Here is a 16,936-nt window from a genome sequence, read left to right as displayed (position 1 = left end):
ACCAGAAGCTGGGAGAGGCAAGAAAAGGTCTTATAGCCTACAGAGAGAGCATGGCCCTGCTGGCACACTGAATTCAGACTCCTGGCCTCCAGAACTGCCGAGACAATAAATTTCTGTCCTTATAAGCCACCCAGCTTGTGGTGCTTTATTACTGCATCCCTAGGAAGCTAACACAGTGGGTTTTATTTTTATGAAATGGAAGCTATACGCATAAATGCCATTAATGCAGAATGTTCTAAGCCTCTGAAACTGCTAAAACAATCCATCCTAAAGAGCTGTTGAAAACCTTTTCAGGGAATATCAATATACAGATTGGATTCCAAGCTTTCGTCTGGGTCACAAATAAATAGACAGGAAGAGATGAATATCGTGGGTGAAGGCTGTCGTGGTGCCTTTAAATCATCCTGTTGCACTTAGACACTGCAGCCCGTGGTCATCTGTACTTCAGACAACTTTTCAGTAGTCCAGAGGGACTGCTGGCCAAGGTAACGGGCACTGCTAGGAATCCTGACAGCAAACTCTAAATGGTCTTGATGCTACAGAGTTTCAAGAAAGTGCGCTTTTCTTGAAGTGAATGGCTGTTTCTGTCCTATTTGGGTAATTTATTCTCACCTTTCTGGTATTAGTGGCGCGGCTTGTGTCACATGTAATTGTTACAATAAGGAACCCACCAGAGCTCCCTTTTAGGGGTGGAATGTGCTTTGTAATTATGAAGTCACAAACTCCATGTTCATTCCCTGCTCCTTTTTCACTGATGCCACAGATGAAGTTCACAAGGAGCGCCGGGTGAGGCCTTTTCAGCCCACTGGACCCCCAAGGCAGAATGTGCAGAGACCCAAATACGAAGCAACATCCTCTCTTCCAAAGGGTAAGAAATTAGGGGTGAAAGAAAGCCTCACCTTTGTATTTGAGGATATGTGATATATTTAATGCAGTTCTGCCTCTAAGATCAAGTGCCAGTGATTTAGTGACAGTTTTGTTACTTTTCTTCATTTAATCATTTATTTATTTATCCATGAATTGCTGTTTATCCAGGAAACTGCCAGAAATTCAGTCTGGATTCAGAAGAGGACGTGGAACCAGAGACATTGTTGCTGATGTCAGTTGGATCCTGGCTGAAAGCAGAGAATACCAGAAAGATGTTTACCTGTGTTTTATTGACTATGCTAAGGCATTCGACTCTGTGGATCATAATGAATTATGGATAACATTGCAGAGAATGTGAATTCTAGAGCACTTAATTGTGTTCATGAGGAATCTGTACATGGATCAAGAGGTAGCCATTCAAACAGAACAAGGGGACACTCCGTGGTTTAAAGTCAGAAAAGGTGTACGTCAGGGTTGTATCCTATTCGATCTGTATGCTGAGCAAATAATCCAAGAAGCTGGCCTATCTGAAGAAGAATCGGCTTCAGGAGTGGAGGAAGACTCATTAACAACCTGTGACATGCAGATGACACCAACTTGCTTGCTGAAAGTGAAAAGGACTTGAAGCACTTACTGATAAAGGTCAAAGACCACAGCTTTCAGTATGGATTGTACCCCAACATAAAGAAAACAAAAACCCTCACAACTGGACCAATAAGCAACATCATGATAAATGGAGAGGAGATTGAGGTTGTCAAGGATTTCATTTTACTTGGATCCATGATCAACAGCCATAGAAGCAGCAGCCAAGAAATCAAAAGATACATTGCATTGCACAAATCAGCTGCAAGAGACCTCTTTAAAGTGTTGAAAAGCAAAGGTGTCACCTTGAGGACTGAGGTGCGCCTGACCCAAGCCATGGTGTTTCCAATCGCCTCATATGCATGTGACAGCTGGACAATGAATAAGGCAGACTGAAGAAGAATTGACGCCTTCGAATTGTGGTGGTAGCGAAGAATATTGAATATACCGTGGGCTGTCAAAAGAACAAACAAATCTGTCTTGGAAGAAGTACAACCAGAATGCTCTTTGGAAAAACAAGGATGGTGGGCCTGCGTCTTACATAATTTGGACATGTTGTCAGGAAGGATCAGTCGCTGGAGACGGACATCATGCTTGGTAAAGTAGAGGGTCAGTGAAGAAGAGGAGGACCCTCGATGAGATGAACTGGTTGACACAGTGGCCGCAACAACAGGCTCAAGCATAGCAACGATTGTGAGGACGGCGCAGGACGGGGCAGTGTGTCCTTCTTTGTGTGTAGATAGGGTCGCTGTGAGTTAGAACCGCCTTGACGGCTCCTGACAACAGCAGCAACTCATGGATAAATAAATAAATGACCAAATGAAGAAAAGTAACAAAACTGTCACTAAATCACTGGCACTTGATCTTAGAGGCAGAACTGCATTAAATATATCACATATCCTCAAATACAAAGGTGAGGCTTTCTTTCACCCCTAATTTCTTACCCTTTGGAAGAGAGGATGTTGCTTCGTATTTGGGTCTCTGCACATTCTGCCTTGGGGGTCCAGTGGGCCGAAGAGGCCTCACCCGGCGCTCCTCGTGAGCTTCATCTGTGGCATCAGTGAAGAAGGAGCAGGGAATGAACATGGAGTTTGTGACTTCATAATTACAAGTACTGGATGTTGATTAAACAGACCTTCTGGAAATTACTTTAATAAGCAATAAGATAGGCACATTGTGGAGATCAGAATGTAGAGCTGCAGGAGGATGGACTTTTTTTTTTTTTTTTTTTTAAAGCTGATGACATTACATACATGGGTACTTCCAACTCTAGAGACCATTTTCAGAGACGGCTTTCACATGGGTTCAATAAGTGCCATGACTACAACCAAGAGAGAAAGATGTGCTCTGGAAATCTCTGTTGGAGAACTCAAAAAGCAGCTCTTAAAAAGGGGAAGACCCTCATGGCAAAATGTGAATGGAGTGTGTGTTTTTAGGCAAGTAATTAAATGAATAAAATAAACAGTAGATTTTGAACAATTTTTACTATATCCCTAAATGTTTTTATGTTCAAGTTGGCCATCCTCCCTCTTTATTTATTTTCTAACCTTCTCATTGAGAATATGCAATACTGCTTTATATTCAAAGTTACCTTATATTTGGCGTCACTAACTGCTCTTCCCAGGTTACTCTTACTACATCCTTCCTTGATGTTTTACATTTTAGTATAATAGAAAAAGTTTTATACACCTAGGGAGAGCCCCAGGGTGAGTGAGGGACTGACATGTGCCAGCTCATGAAAACTTTTTATATAGTTCATAAATAGACATGTGATTAGGTGCTAGGCTAATGAAAAAAGTTATTAATCTTTGGGTTTGGGTTTAACATTTAGGGAAATGTTGGTTTTACTTTTTTTTTTTTTTTTTTTTAAGGATTTATATCAAGTCTGCTTCCCAAAAAGTTATGTGTAAATATGTAAGATAATCTAGACCGCAGAAAGGTTCAGGTCTTTTGTTTTTAAATTAAACTTGTAAGGAGATTGCTTTAGGGATGGGTCTTCCCTAAGTATGATAACGTGTCTATATTCTTTGTCCTTGAAATGGGTGAATGAAGTCTGGGTGACATGATAGAATTCCACAAGGCTGCTATTTTTTGTTTTTTAACATATAGACGCTGTGATGTGAAGATGAGTGGGCTTGAATAGAATGTGGCCATATGGTGTGTGCATTAGACTTTTGCCCATTTCAACATACAGAACTGGCAAAAATGAGGGAAATGAGAGCACAAAGTGTTAATTTAAGTAATATAGGCCATTCTGTTAGACACTCCTCTCGGTGGGCATATGCTTCTTAGAGGTGTGAAATGGGAGCTGGGAGTCAGACTCATTCATTTGAACCTCTTATAGCGTGTCCAGCTTAGTGCTGAGTGTAATTCTAGTACTGACATACTCTGTTATGTGGTTTTTACAAAAACATGGCCATTAGACTCAAACTAGGATCAATTGTCTGGTCCTCAACCAAAGGAATAGTTATCTGTTTCAGTGCTAGCAGAAAACCTGTGTTGGACCTCCTGAGAGGCCACAGTGTATTTTATTCTGTCAACAGTTGAAGAGATTTCCAAGAATAGTTTTCATTCTAAGCTCTGAATTTAAAAACTAGCCTCCTACTTAAGATGACACTGAGATGTCTTTGGTGCTGGGATCATGGCCTTCTTAAGAGGAAATGTAACTGACAGCTTTTTCACGAGCATTGTGGTTTTAGCTTTGCTCCTTTCAGAGAGTAGTTCTCCCCCCTCTTGGCTGGAGATTATCTGAAATGCCAATGGAAGCTTTCCATTGCCTGTTTGTATGTGTGTGTTGGGGGTGGGGGGAGGGAGGAGTGGGAGGGTAGAGCTACCCATGTGGGTGAGAAAGGTAGCTCTTATCTAGGTACCTGGGCACATTCACAAGGCTGTGTTCCTTACATTGGGGTTTATTCCTGTCCAATAAAAACAAATATATATATATGTATATATGTGAGATTTTATTGAAAATAAAGAGTGGGGTATATAGATTCTGATTACAGAAATTTCTAAGATAAATTCACCTTACCTCAAACTTAGAAAGCCTCTAGTATACCAACTTGTGTCCTGGGACACCAGAGGAGAGGAGTTTTCTAGGGGATTTCTTTGGACCTGCTTGGGGGTGGCAGGTCTCAGTGTAAGAGGAAAGGGTACTAATAGCTATAATTTATTGAGGACTTTGTGACGGGCACCATTCTAGGCTCTGAATAAGCAAGTGATGAACTTAGAGACAAAGTTCATGTTCTTTTGAACTTACCTTCTAGTGGGGGTATTTGAGGGGGAAGAAAGATGGGCAACAAACAGATGAACTAAAAACGAGATGTGATGAGAGCCACTAAAAAAGTAATTCAGAAAATAATGTAATGGAGTGACTTGGTGGGGGTGAGGAGGTGGCCAGGGAGGGCCTCTCTGAAGAGATGACATTTAAGCTGAGACCTGAATTATTTAAAGATCCACAATTTGAAGATGCAGAGCCTTCCAGAGAGAGGCAAGGGCAAGTATAAAGATCCTCACAGTGGGAGAGTAACCAAGTACCTCTGTTATCAGTTGGGCCAGCACCTCATACCTTCCAGTGTGGAACACGGGTAGAGCTAGGCTGCCCTGGAAGGGTCCTGACTGGGATTTTTTCTGCTTCTTAGGGCCCTCAAATGAGCAGCGTGCTCAAGAACTGTGGGGGAGGGGAAGCTTGAGGGGGTGCAGAAGAACAAGCGTGTAGGCAGGAGCTGGAGAGAGTGAGAGCCAGAGACCTGGCTATCACCCTGGCGCTCCGGTGCAGTTGCCTGAAGTGGGAGAGCGGAGAAGCAGAGAGGAAGTGTTAGGCTTCCCTGAGGAGCAGACTTTCCCAGCTCAAACCGGCCAGCCAGCTGCTATGGAATCAGCTTCCACTGTGGTGACCCCACGTGTGTCAGAGCAGAGCCGTGCTCCGCAGGGTTTTCAGGAGCTGATGTTTGAGCGGTAGATCGCCATGCTTTTCTTCTGAGGCACCTCTGGGCGGACTCAACCACTCAGGGACTCCTTCCCAATTTAGGAGAGAAGAATTGAAAATGAGGGCAGAAGTGTGTGTTGTAGGGGACCCTGCCCTCTAGTTAACATGGCTCAATCTGCTTGGTTTGGAGGGATGTGGGGGATTAGGGGATCAGAGAGAAACAGTGGCAGGCCTAGACCCTCCTCTTCACAGATGTTATCCTTTTTATTTTAGGCGTGAGGAAGCCAAGCATAGAAAGGATAACTAAGTTGCCCAGAAGCAGGTGGCAGAAATAGCATTTAAAAGCAAATCTGTTTGATATAAAGTGGGACAGGCTGTTCTTTCTACACATCAGGATCAGTCGATGAATGATGGCATTCTCATGTGCGCAAACAGTTTACCAGACACCCGGGGTGAAAACCTCACTTACTCTGGGCTCAGTTAATTCCATTGCTGCGTTTAGATACTTAGCTTTATTTCTGGAATCATAATATTAAAAAGAAAAAGAAAAAAAAAAATCCCATTAAGGCAAAAGCCCTGTAAGGAGTCGAGAGTTTTACTCTCTTTGTGTTGAGAGGAGATGGTGTCCCATTGTTCAGCCTGTTTCCATGGAGGGAACTGACAGCAGTCATAAAATGGTATGATCATCCTATCTATATTCGTACATTAAGGGTCCAAAAGCCAAACAGTAGTCCTCCTTTAAAACAGAAAACCTTTTGCTTTTGTTCCCGTTCTTTCTGCCTCGCCGTCTCTGACTTTCTCTTGCTCCCCCTCGCTCTCTTGCTGAGTGTTGACTTTTTGTTCTCCCTTACATAAAAAGTTAACATGTGAAGTCGGCTCTACTTATAATTACACAGTTCTGCCTTTCAGGAGACAGTTTTGCAAGTGATGATAAAAATATTCAGTCTCCATCGGTAACTGTAGTAAATATATTTTAAAAGGGATGTACCTTCTGAGAATAGAGGCTCTTAATGATATGTCCAAAGTTATGACTGGTTATCTATTCCTTTGCTTCCAAATCTTAACTCTCTGTCCTCCATTTTCAGAGATATTAAAAAACTACTTAGCCACTGTCCAGCATGTGAAAACATTGAACCGGGGGGTATTTGTGACTGGGGTCTAATAAATAATGATTTAATGCCTGTTCTAGAGGTCTGCTGGGTGAGGCAGAGAAGACTGAAGAAAAATCCATTCTATGCAACATTTTAACTCGTAACAATAAAAATAATACCTACCAAGTTTGCATGCTTACCACGTACCAGACACTGTGAATATTTTACAAAGATTACCTAACGTCATCCTCACGACAATCTCCTTAGGTAGATATTTGTATTCTCATTTTACAGACAAGGAAATTGAAGCTCAGAGAGGTTAAATGGCTTACTCAAGGTTGCACCCAAATTAAGTGCCAGAGGCTGGATTTGAACCCCTGTCTGTCTGACTCCAAAGCCTGGACCTCCAGTCTTCGATAGAAGCTGAATTGAAATCTTAGGAGGTTGGAGGGCAGCCATTGCTGAGGAGTTGGGCCTGGGTTGAAAGCAGATCCTGTATTAGCTCTAGTTACTGTCTGCAAAGTGATAAAAGCTACAGCTGAGGTCTGATACCTAGAGGCCTGGCATCCCAGAAATATAAAGGTCTGCTTGTGTTTAACATTGCTAAAAATTATCTTAGAAAAAGCAGTTTGATAGTAAAGTTCTCAAGAGTTTCTAAATTTGGGGATATAAACTCCCACAAATGTAGAGGAACTGCTAAGGGCCCAGGAGGGCATAGAAATGAGAGGAAGAAATAAAAGAGGTTCAACTTAAGAGAAAGAAAAGAAAGCTAAAACATCTTATGAAAAATAATCAGAAGCAGATTCAATAAGGAAGAGGAATGGAAAAGAGACTCATGCCAAAGGGGAGTCGAAGACAGTGATATCTGGATTAGATCGTTTGAGAGCTACCTGGAGGCTACACCATAGGCAGTCTATAAATTTATGGTGATGGTGATGATGGTGTGCACCATTTAGTAGGAAGTGCAGACTAGGGAAAGGAGGAAAAGAAAGCGTCTGAGGTGCATTACATCATAAATCTGGGAGAAAAATAGTCTCTCTTCACATGACAAGGGTAACAGTGTGCCTCGAGTTCTCCATTTCATTTGGCATACTTTATTCCCATCAAGGAGTACCCTGGAGGAAGTTCAGACAAGGACCAAAAAAAATGAGTACATCATAGAAATGTCAACTAATAGGAAGGCCACATGACTTTCCTTTTTGCTGTCATTTTACCATAGGCAGAAATTTCTAAGGGAAGAAGCAAGGGAGGGAAGGAAAAAGAAAGGAGGAAAATAAATCCAGTTTCTAGATTTTAGTGGCATCTGGTTATAAGTAAGTGCTGGTAAAAGGAACTCGTGGGTGTATGTCACCCAGCACAAGATGTAACAATGGATTTTGTGGGCTTACAGTAGAGTTGATGTTGTTAGCTGCTGTCCAGTCAGCACCCAAGTCATGGCGACCCCATGCACAGTGCGATCAGACCTATGTGATCATTAGGCTTTTCCTTGGCTGATTTTTGGAAGAAGATTGCCAGGCCTTTCTTTCTAGTCTGTCTTAGTCTGGAAGCTCTGCTGAAAGCCCTTCAGCATCACAGCAACATGTAAGCTTCCACTGGCAGATGAGTGGTGGCTGTGCTTGAGGTATTTGGCCTAGAATCAAACCTGGGTCACCCCCATGGAAGGAGAGAATTCTACCACTGAACAACCACTGCCTTCTGGTAGACTAAATAAACCCAGAAAAACCAAGCCTGTTGCCATCTAGTCGATTCTGGCTAATAGTGACCCTATAGGACAGAGTAGAACTGCCCCTAGGGTTTCCAAGGAGCAACTGGTGGATTTGAACTGCCAACCTTTCAGTTAGCAGCTGTAGCTTTTAAACACTGTGCCACCAGGGCTCCTGTAGACAGGATAGTCATGCCTTTTTTGATAGCCTGCAGTTGAGCCAATCTGTTGAGATGAGACCCAAGCATAAAGAAGTGCTTTCTGTGTTCAGTGGACTCATCTTATGCCCACTTAGACCCAGAACCCTAGAAAGACGGCTCCCATGCCTGAAGTGTGAAGTGATAGATGTTCACTGGGGCCCCAACCAGAACGGCCCACCTGGAAAGAAAAGAAGCAGGTTACCAAGCTCTCTAAGGGCAGTGTATCTGTGGGTCTAATGAAGCAAGACTTAGATTAAAACCCCGCGTATTTATTATCTGATCTGTGCCATCACCCATGGCAGGTGCTTTGGCATACATCATCTCATTTAATCTTAATAAACCAAACCTGTTGCCATCAAGTCAATTCCGACTCATAGCCACCCTATAGGACAGAGTAGAACGGCTCCCATAGAGTTTCCAAGGAGTGCCTAGTGGATTTGAACTGCTGACCTTTTGGTTAGCATCCATAGCACTTAACCACTACACCACCAGGGTTTCCTTGATCTTAATAAAAAAAAAAAATAAATCGGTTAATAGATTAAATCTCTAAAAATGTCATGTTAAAGCAGTGGATTAAACCCAGCTGAGGGGTTGCAGCTTTATGCTTTTATTTCCTACCCTGTGAAGATTCACTGGTGGAGATTTGGTAGTTCTTAAAGGCAAGGTGGTTTGGGTACCCAGACATCTGTGGGTGGACTTTTCTTTTATTCCTTTCATTAGCCTAGGTCTATTGTTTGTTCTCAAATATTTACTGTCAGGCTTGTATAGACAAAGCAATGTAACCTGCACCCTCAAGGTGATTTAAGTGCTCTTCAGTGGAAAGTTTGACTTGTATGTAATGTTTGCCTTAGGTCTGGCTTTAGAATTCGTGCTCATTCCTTAAGACATGACTTCACTGTATTCGTGTACCAGGTTGATTAGATCTTTGGGAATGCCTTCGAGTTTTTGTTATGTATGTATACATGTAATATTTTATATACATATATATATATATAGTTGTCCCTTGGTATCCTTGGGAGATTGGTTCCAGGACTGCCTCAGATATAAAAATCCACCGGTGCTCAAGCCCCTTATATAAAATGGCATAGTATTTGCACATAGCCTGCTTATATCCTCCTGTGGGCTTTTAATCATCTCTAGATTACTTATAATACATAATACAATGTAAATGTTGTGTAAATAGTTGTTACGCTGTATTGTTTAGGGAGTAATGACAAGACCTAGGGCAAACAATACACGAACAATGAGTGCTGGAGAGAGACTGAGGATCTGTGAGGTGGCGGGAGGCTACAGCAGGGGATGATGGCTACACATCACTTCATTCATGTGGATTCAGCATAGTGCTGGGCACAGCGAATTCAAGTTTTGCTTTCTGGAACTTCCTTTTATATACATATTGCAACTGTACATACGGAATCTCTCTCTCTCTTTCTCTCATATATGATCTTTGAATTAACTGGCAGAATTTTATTTAAAGCAGACTGAGAGGTCCTGAAAATTTATCGCATGATCAAGTTTGTTTCTGGCGTGTGTGTTTATGACACTTAAAGGAAACCAATATCTAGATATGAATGAATAAGCATCAGCATTAGGAAATACTTGTTCAACCCACGTAAGTCCTGGGGTTCCGTATGGTTCAATGTCAAGACAGTATAGCAAATGAATATAATTGAAATATAAATCTAAATTTTACTCGTATCTCTCTAAGAACTTTCAAAGTCAATTTATTCATTATGCATGGCAACTTTTAAAAAATCCTCGCCCCCATTCTTCTTTTCAACAGTCTTTTACTTAACACTGATCAGGAGCCAGGTAGTCTGTCTTTTCAACCCTTTACACTCAAAGAGTTATACTAGTCTCTCAAGGCCGCAGTCCTAACTCTTTTTCCCCCTTACTTGTCTTCTATCTTTCCAGTTCTGTTTTTAGTATTATTCACATAATTCTGCATCACAAGAAATGATACTCCTCTTAGAAGGTGGGTGAAAGGGAAAGGCTAAGCAAAATGAATATATTTTGTGGGGAATGGAAGGCTTGGAAAGCTAACATTTTAACAAAATTCATCTTTAGTACATTATAAAAATTAAGTATAATGCTTATTAGATTTATTTTTGATACAAAATTGGGAGTAAAGAATTTTGAATTCCCATGAAAATAAACTTCACATTGGATTTAATATATAGGAGAAGTAGAAACCACCAAGAATGGAATTCAATAATTTAGAGCAAGTGTTGCATAGCATATGAGAGAAAACCCAGCAGATCACCAAATTTTAGGACAGTTAGCGAACAAGTCTGCCCCCTCGGGGAAAATGACCAGGGGTCATAGAGGACCTTGAATAATAAGGCCACTGGGTAGCACTAACGAAGACCGAGCTGAATTCTGAAATAAATCAAGAGAAATGGTAGAACTTTCTTTATATTCATCCTGGAAAGATACTTCTAGCCCTTCTACTGATTTTTTAAAGATTCAGTAAAATTTCAACTAAGTTTGGAAGACAGTCACAGATATGATTAATCACATTTGAAAAGAAAAAGCTGAAGTGTGGTTTTTGTGAGAGGACGGCTACTAATAGCTAGCTCTCTGTCTCCACTTCTGACATTAAGAAAGAACTGATTTATATAATAGTGAAGCATATTTGGTTAGTCGCTTGGAAAAAATTATCACATGACATTCAAAGGCAGAAAACTTTTTTTTTAAATAGACAATGTTAAATCTCATTCAGGGGAAGTCTTAAGAAATAGGTCTGTTCTTGAGTTCTTATACTTTGGAGGCAGGAATAAGAATGCTTTAGGTTTACGAGTGTAAAGTTTTTGCTGCCCTGGAGTCAAAGATTTTAAGTTTGAAATACCTAAGAGGAACTATTTCCCAAAACTGCAAAAAATGCCTTCACTCCACCTTATGGATTTACGTGACTTATTTTTTCTTTGTAGAACATACTACTTATGCTTCATGTAAGTTCATGAATATTTTAGATAAATCACCTAATCAATAAAGAAATTTTTCTTCTATTATGTTTGGCTAACTTAACATTTAGCCAGATATCTATAGTTGAATATGTTTCTGCCAAACTCTCTAAAAAAAAAAAAACAAAAACCTGTTGCTGTCGAGTCGATTCCAACTCACAGCGACCCTATAGGACAAAGTAGAACTGCCCCATAGGGTTTCCAAGGAGCGCCCGGTTGATTCGAACCGCCGACCTTTCTGGTTAGCAGCTGTAGCTCTTAACCACTACGCCACCAGTGTTTCCATCAAACTCTATAGCCTGACTTTATTTATAAGGTATTTGTTAGTACTTGTATTGCCTTAGAAAGTTTCTCCTGAAAACTTATCAAAAATCATAACTGCTCTTAACTTACTTTGAAATAGGTTTCACATCTTTTATATATATACCCAAGCTTTGCTTTTTACCACTCTCTGTCTCATGATAACCAGGAATACATACATACAAACTTCCCTTACTCCTAGTGTGTCGGAATTGAAGTAGCCTGTAAATTAATTTTCTCACCTGAAAATATTCCACTGTAATGGTATACTCTTACCCAGAACCCTCACATTGTCGCCTGCCCTGGACGAGAGAAGGATGAACACACTGCCATTTTCTCGGGCTTATCATGGTGCGCTTGCATCTTCCATTAACTCAGAAAAAACGAAATTCATCATTGGCTTCCCTTCATTTCATTTCAGACAAATGTAGGGTTTTCACTAAGCTTGCAAGAAATTATGTACAGTACGTTTGAGGAAGTAGTCTGTGCTATCAATAGATGACTTTTCTAGTTACCCAGGTGTCACTGCTGTGAGCCTTTGGAACTTCAGTGTGGGGAGTGAATGCTCAAAAGCTTCAAAATCCAGCGTGAAAGGGACTCATAGACCGGAGGAACTTTCTTCTGGTTTTTCTTCTGGTTGCTTTAGAGGGCGAGGTATATCGAACACCTTCAAAACTGTTCTGGATAGGAGCACAGAAATGGTAGTTTTGTCTCTAGGTACATTTATAATGATCTGCTTGTAGTGGGAAGGAGCCCTGGGGGTGCAGTGGTTAAAGCGCTTGGCAGCTAACCGAATGGTCGGTGGTTCAAATCCACCAGCCGCTTGGTGGGAGAAAGGTGTGGCAGTCTGCTTCTGTAAATATTTACAGCCTTGGAAACCCTAGTGAGCAGTTCTACCCTGGCCTATAGGTTCGCTGTGAGTTGGAATCAACTCGGTGGCAGTGGCTTGTTTATGGTGGCGGAAGTCTCTTTCTGGACTATATTTTTATTTTGCATTCTTTTACAGGATAGATTTGTACCTTGATAATGTTGCAGTAGAGTAAGGTGCTTGTTTTATTTTCCACTAGTGAGAAAGAAAATCTGTCTCATGGTGGTGCAAATGGTTAGCACACTTGGCTACTGTGATGGTTAAGATTGTCAGCTTGGTTGGGCCATGATTCTCAGTGTTTTGGCTGTTGTAATATGTGATCACTTCCCTGCTGAAATTTGATATGTGATCACCCCCATGATGGAATCTGCTGAATGGTACCGGTGGGGTTGGGGCCTGTGCCAGCTCACCACCCCCTCAGCTTTCATCTCTCTGCCCTCCGCCACCTACTTCCTTCCTATTTGCCTTGCCAAGGCTTTTGGCTGGTTCTGGATTCTGCAGCTGCCTCTTGTTCATCTGACCTCCAGTTCTTGGAATTGAGTTAGTAGCTTACCTGCCGATCATGGGTTCAGCAGCCCCTGCAGCTATGTGAATCAGGAGAAGCCTTACGGTCTTGCCTGCTGATCTTGGGATTCCTCAGCCTTCACAGCCTGTTAGCAGAGCCCAGCTCATCGACTTGCCGATCTTTGGTTTGCCAGCCCCTGCGGGTACGTGAATCAGCAGAAGCCCTATTCTGATCCATGGACTTGGGAACTTTCCAGCCTCTGCAATCACATCAGCTCTTTCTTTGATATAAATCTCTCTCTCTGTATGTATTTATGTACTCTACTGGTTTTGTTTCTCAGAGAACCCAGCCTGAGATAGCTACTAACCAAAAAGCAGGAGGGTTAGGTGTGTCTACCCCAAGGTGCCTCAGAAGAAAGGCCTGGTCATCTACTTCTGCAAAACCAGTTCTACTCTGACGTACGTGGGGTCGCCATAAGTTGAAATCGACGCCACAGCAACCGATTAACTGGTCACGAGACCTCCGGCTCTCTGGAATCACCTGAATGCCTGAGTCGGCTTCACTGAGCCCAACAGCCAGAGGAAGTTCCTTCTGGTCCTCCCTTCCAACGTGTGGTTCCCAGTCTTAGCTTACCATCACATTGCCTGGGGAGCTTTGTAAGTCCACTCCTACATGATTCTTAAACTATATTTTCTTCTTCCCTGACTTCTGGAGGCAAACCTGAGTCTCAGCTCAGCTGCAGATTCCTGCCTGCTGGGCGCTCAAAAAGATAGTATTCTGACTGGTAGATCTGAGTAGCCTGGAGACCAGAGAAGTGGGGAATCCTAAGTTTTCAGAATTGAAGGAGGTGCTTTCAGGGGGAATCTTGTCTTCACCACTGGAATGGACAGTAGTGTACGGGGCATGCTCCTACAACACGCTGCGCGGAAAACCTAAAGCTAGTGATTTCTCCTTTAGACATTTTGCCTATGTTAACTTGAGTTGTTGCTCCTTTAGCTTGTGTGGACTTCCAGTTTGGTTTAAAGATCTGTCTCCTTTGAGTAGCAGGGAAAAGGAGATACATAAAAACTCATTTAATTTCTCTAGGTTCTTTAATAGGATTAAGTAATTTTCTTTTCTGCTATTTGAATATTAAAGATTTCATAAATACATTGGAAAGAAGCATACAGGTCCTTGCTTGCCTAATTGATAGAATGTCTGTGCGTAGGGAAAGCCGCACCGATTAGTGAATGAAAGATCACAGTTTGGGTGTCATTTGGTGGACAAAGCTAAAAAAGAAGTCACACTCTGAATTATTTTTTTCTGGTGGGAGATCAATACTGTCTAGACATGGTCTCATTAGGACTTTGCATCGACTAAGGCAACCCAGTCAACAGCAGGCTGAGATTCCTGTAACCTGGGATGCTGGGGGGATATTTGTGTTACCCATCATTACAGTGAACTACAGAGTCACTGGTGTCAACTCAGTGTATCCCAGCACCATTCCATTCAACTCTAGAGTGATCCCTAGGATAGGATATATCAACCCCAGGACTTTGTAAAGATTTGGAATCCTAGAAGTTCTGGGGCTACCTGACATGCTTGGTGATAGTTGGACTAGGGCGTGAGAGAGTCCTCGGAGCATTTAAATTTCCTATGGTCTCCAAAACATAAAGCCAGAGACAGTAGTTCAACTCATATCTAAAGCTGAACCTAAGTCAAACCTGAAAGGCCCCACCCCCATTAATTTAATTTCCGCAATAATATCTTTATGTAAGAAATACCATATATTCAGTAGTTATCTCATTTCAAGAACTCTTCTCTTTGAATATATGTTTCAAATTCAATAAGTTTGTGATTCTTCACTCAAGATCAGAACTTGAAACTCCTGTATTCTCCCTGTGAGACATTCAGACGTCAAACTGTGCTGCTGTGCATGGAATCTTAAGTCCTTCATTTGTGGTTACTTGTTGGCATTTTGCAAGGGGACGAAGTGATGTCTGAGCCACTAGAAGCCAGAGGTGGCCCAGCCTGACCAGCTTTCCAACAGTGGAATAAATGTCCATTATTTGTCCAGCGTCTTCGCTTTTCAGCTTTGGGCAGGATGAGCATAGGCATTGAGAAATAATGCTGATTATACAAAGGATTGCTCATGATAACAGATCTCTTTCTGGGAATTTAAGTGTGACTGTAGATTAGCATTATTGATCTTCCTCTTCCCATATAGTCTACAGATGATCTGAGAGTCCTGAAACTATTATTCTCCCTTGTCTAGGGTAATTACCAGAACAAGGAATATTCTAATTAGAAGACAACAAGGATGCGTTCTAATCGTTCTAATAAATTACGTTAATACACAATGCGTGCGGTTACTTTTCAGCAGGAATTTATTTAATAGATTGACAGCTTGTCCTTTACTGCAGCAGTCTTAACTTTCATTTCTCCTAAACAAGACAAGTTACAACAGGATAATTAAGGCTTCCAAAAATCTGCTGGATCGTTAAGAGAATCTGAAGTAGTGCCTACAGATGAAGAAATGTGTTTTAGGTTCTCCACATAAAATAACCATCCAAAACAGAAGAGGGTCAAATCAAGACCAGTAGAGTCTAAAGTAAAAAATCAGAAACAGACTGTGTTGTAATAAAGGTAATGGACTTTTCATTTGTTTTTCTATTTTCAAGTCTAGTGCTGTATGATAATATGATACTAACTCATGATCACTTCAGATAGGCTGTATGTTTTCCTACAGAAACCCCCAGTCTCCCTGCTTATTTGAGCACAATTCAGATATAGTTTGTTCTGTATCTGTATGAGAAAGACCCCAAAGCAATATGGAAGAAGAGCCCAAAAGAAGAATAGAGGAAGAAATAAAACTCTGTGTACAGAATGGAGATTTGTTCGTTCTTTTGGCAGTAACAAATCTGTCTTGAAAGAAGTAAAACCAGAATGCTCCTTAGAAGTAAGGATGGTGAGACCGTGTCTTACATACTTTGGAGATGTTGTCAGGAGGGATCAGTCCCTGGAGAAGGACATCATGCTTGATAAAGTACAGGATCAGCAGAAAAGAGGAAGACCCTCAACGAGGTGGATTGACACAGTGGCTGCAACAATGAGCTCCAGCAACACAATGATTTTGAGGATGGCGCAGGACTGGGCAGTGTTTCGTTCAGTTGCACATAGGGTTGCTATGGGTCGGAACCGACTCGATGGCATCTAACAACAAACAACAACACAGAATGGAGTGGAGTATACAGATTAAGTAAATATGGCCACTATTCACATATTTCAAAAAAGCAGGTTGGGTTGTGTTGTTCCCAGGTTGTTTTGTGTTGTTGTCCCTAAGCATAACAACCTTTGACATTTAATTAACCAGCTTACATATAGGAGGAGATGTCAGTACTTAGCATAACTGGAAAATGCTTCTGGAAGGGACATTTTTTTGGGAACTTTGTGGGAATAGTTCTCCATGCCTGATCCATCCACATTGTCAGGTTCACCAAAGGGTATGGAGCTGGAACAGATGCAGATTCTAGCACACCCTCAAAAAGCTCACTTATTTTAGAACAGCGGCCATGGAGACAAAGCAGAAAACAATAGACACACGGCAAAAGAAACGTCTTCCTTGTCTCTAGGGCCAGCACAGACTCGGCATTCTTTCCTTTTTAATAGCTGAACTGAAAAGGAAGTAAGTCTGTAGTTAAATAAGAAATTATGTCATCACTCAGAGACCTTTCATTCAGCTTTTTTTTTTTTTCTGTTCTACCCTTTTCTGAAATTATTTTTCACCAGAAGTGTGATACCAATTATAGCCAGTGGTATCCACCTAAGTGAAGGCAGAAACGAGTTCCATTTCAATTCTAGAGCAGACTCTAGATGCTCCTTGGAGTAGGGTGAGGCTTGTGTCTGGGCAATTTGTCAGCATAATGAAGGAAGGGAGGGCAGAGAAACAGCACA

The 16,936-nt window shown here is 41.6% G+C and overlaps 1 protein-coding gene across 4 annotated transcripts in view; it reads left to right on the top strand.

Moving 5' to 3' along the window:
- FHIT (fragile histidine triad diadenosine triphosphatase) overlaps positions 1 to 16,936 on the top strand; it is a 1,766,300-nt gene that overhangs the window by 449,825 nt on the left and 1,299,539 nt on the right. Inside the window, exon 3 of one of the 4 annotated variants that reach the window (XM_049863427.1) lies at positions 764 to 868. The exons of the other annotated variants lie outside the window; for them this stretch is intronic. The gene's annotated coding sequence lies outside the window, so the exon portion shown is untranslated. The remainder of the gene's footprint in view (positions 1 to 763; positions 869 to 16,936) is intronic. 4 annotated transcript variants of the gene reach the window in all.

The sequence above is a fragment of the Elephas maximus genome, chromosome 20 (assembly GCF_024166365.1).
Source record: "Elephas maximus indicus isolate mEleMax1 chromosome 20, mEleMax1 primary haplotype, whole genome shotgun sequence".
NCBI lineage: Eukaryota > Metazoa > Chordata > Mammalia > Proboscidea > Elephantidae > Elephas > Elephas maximus.
This window is presented reverse-complemented; position numbering and strand designations above follow the sequence as displayed.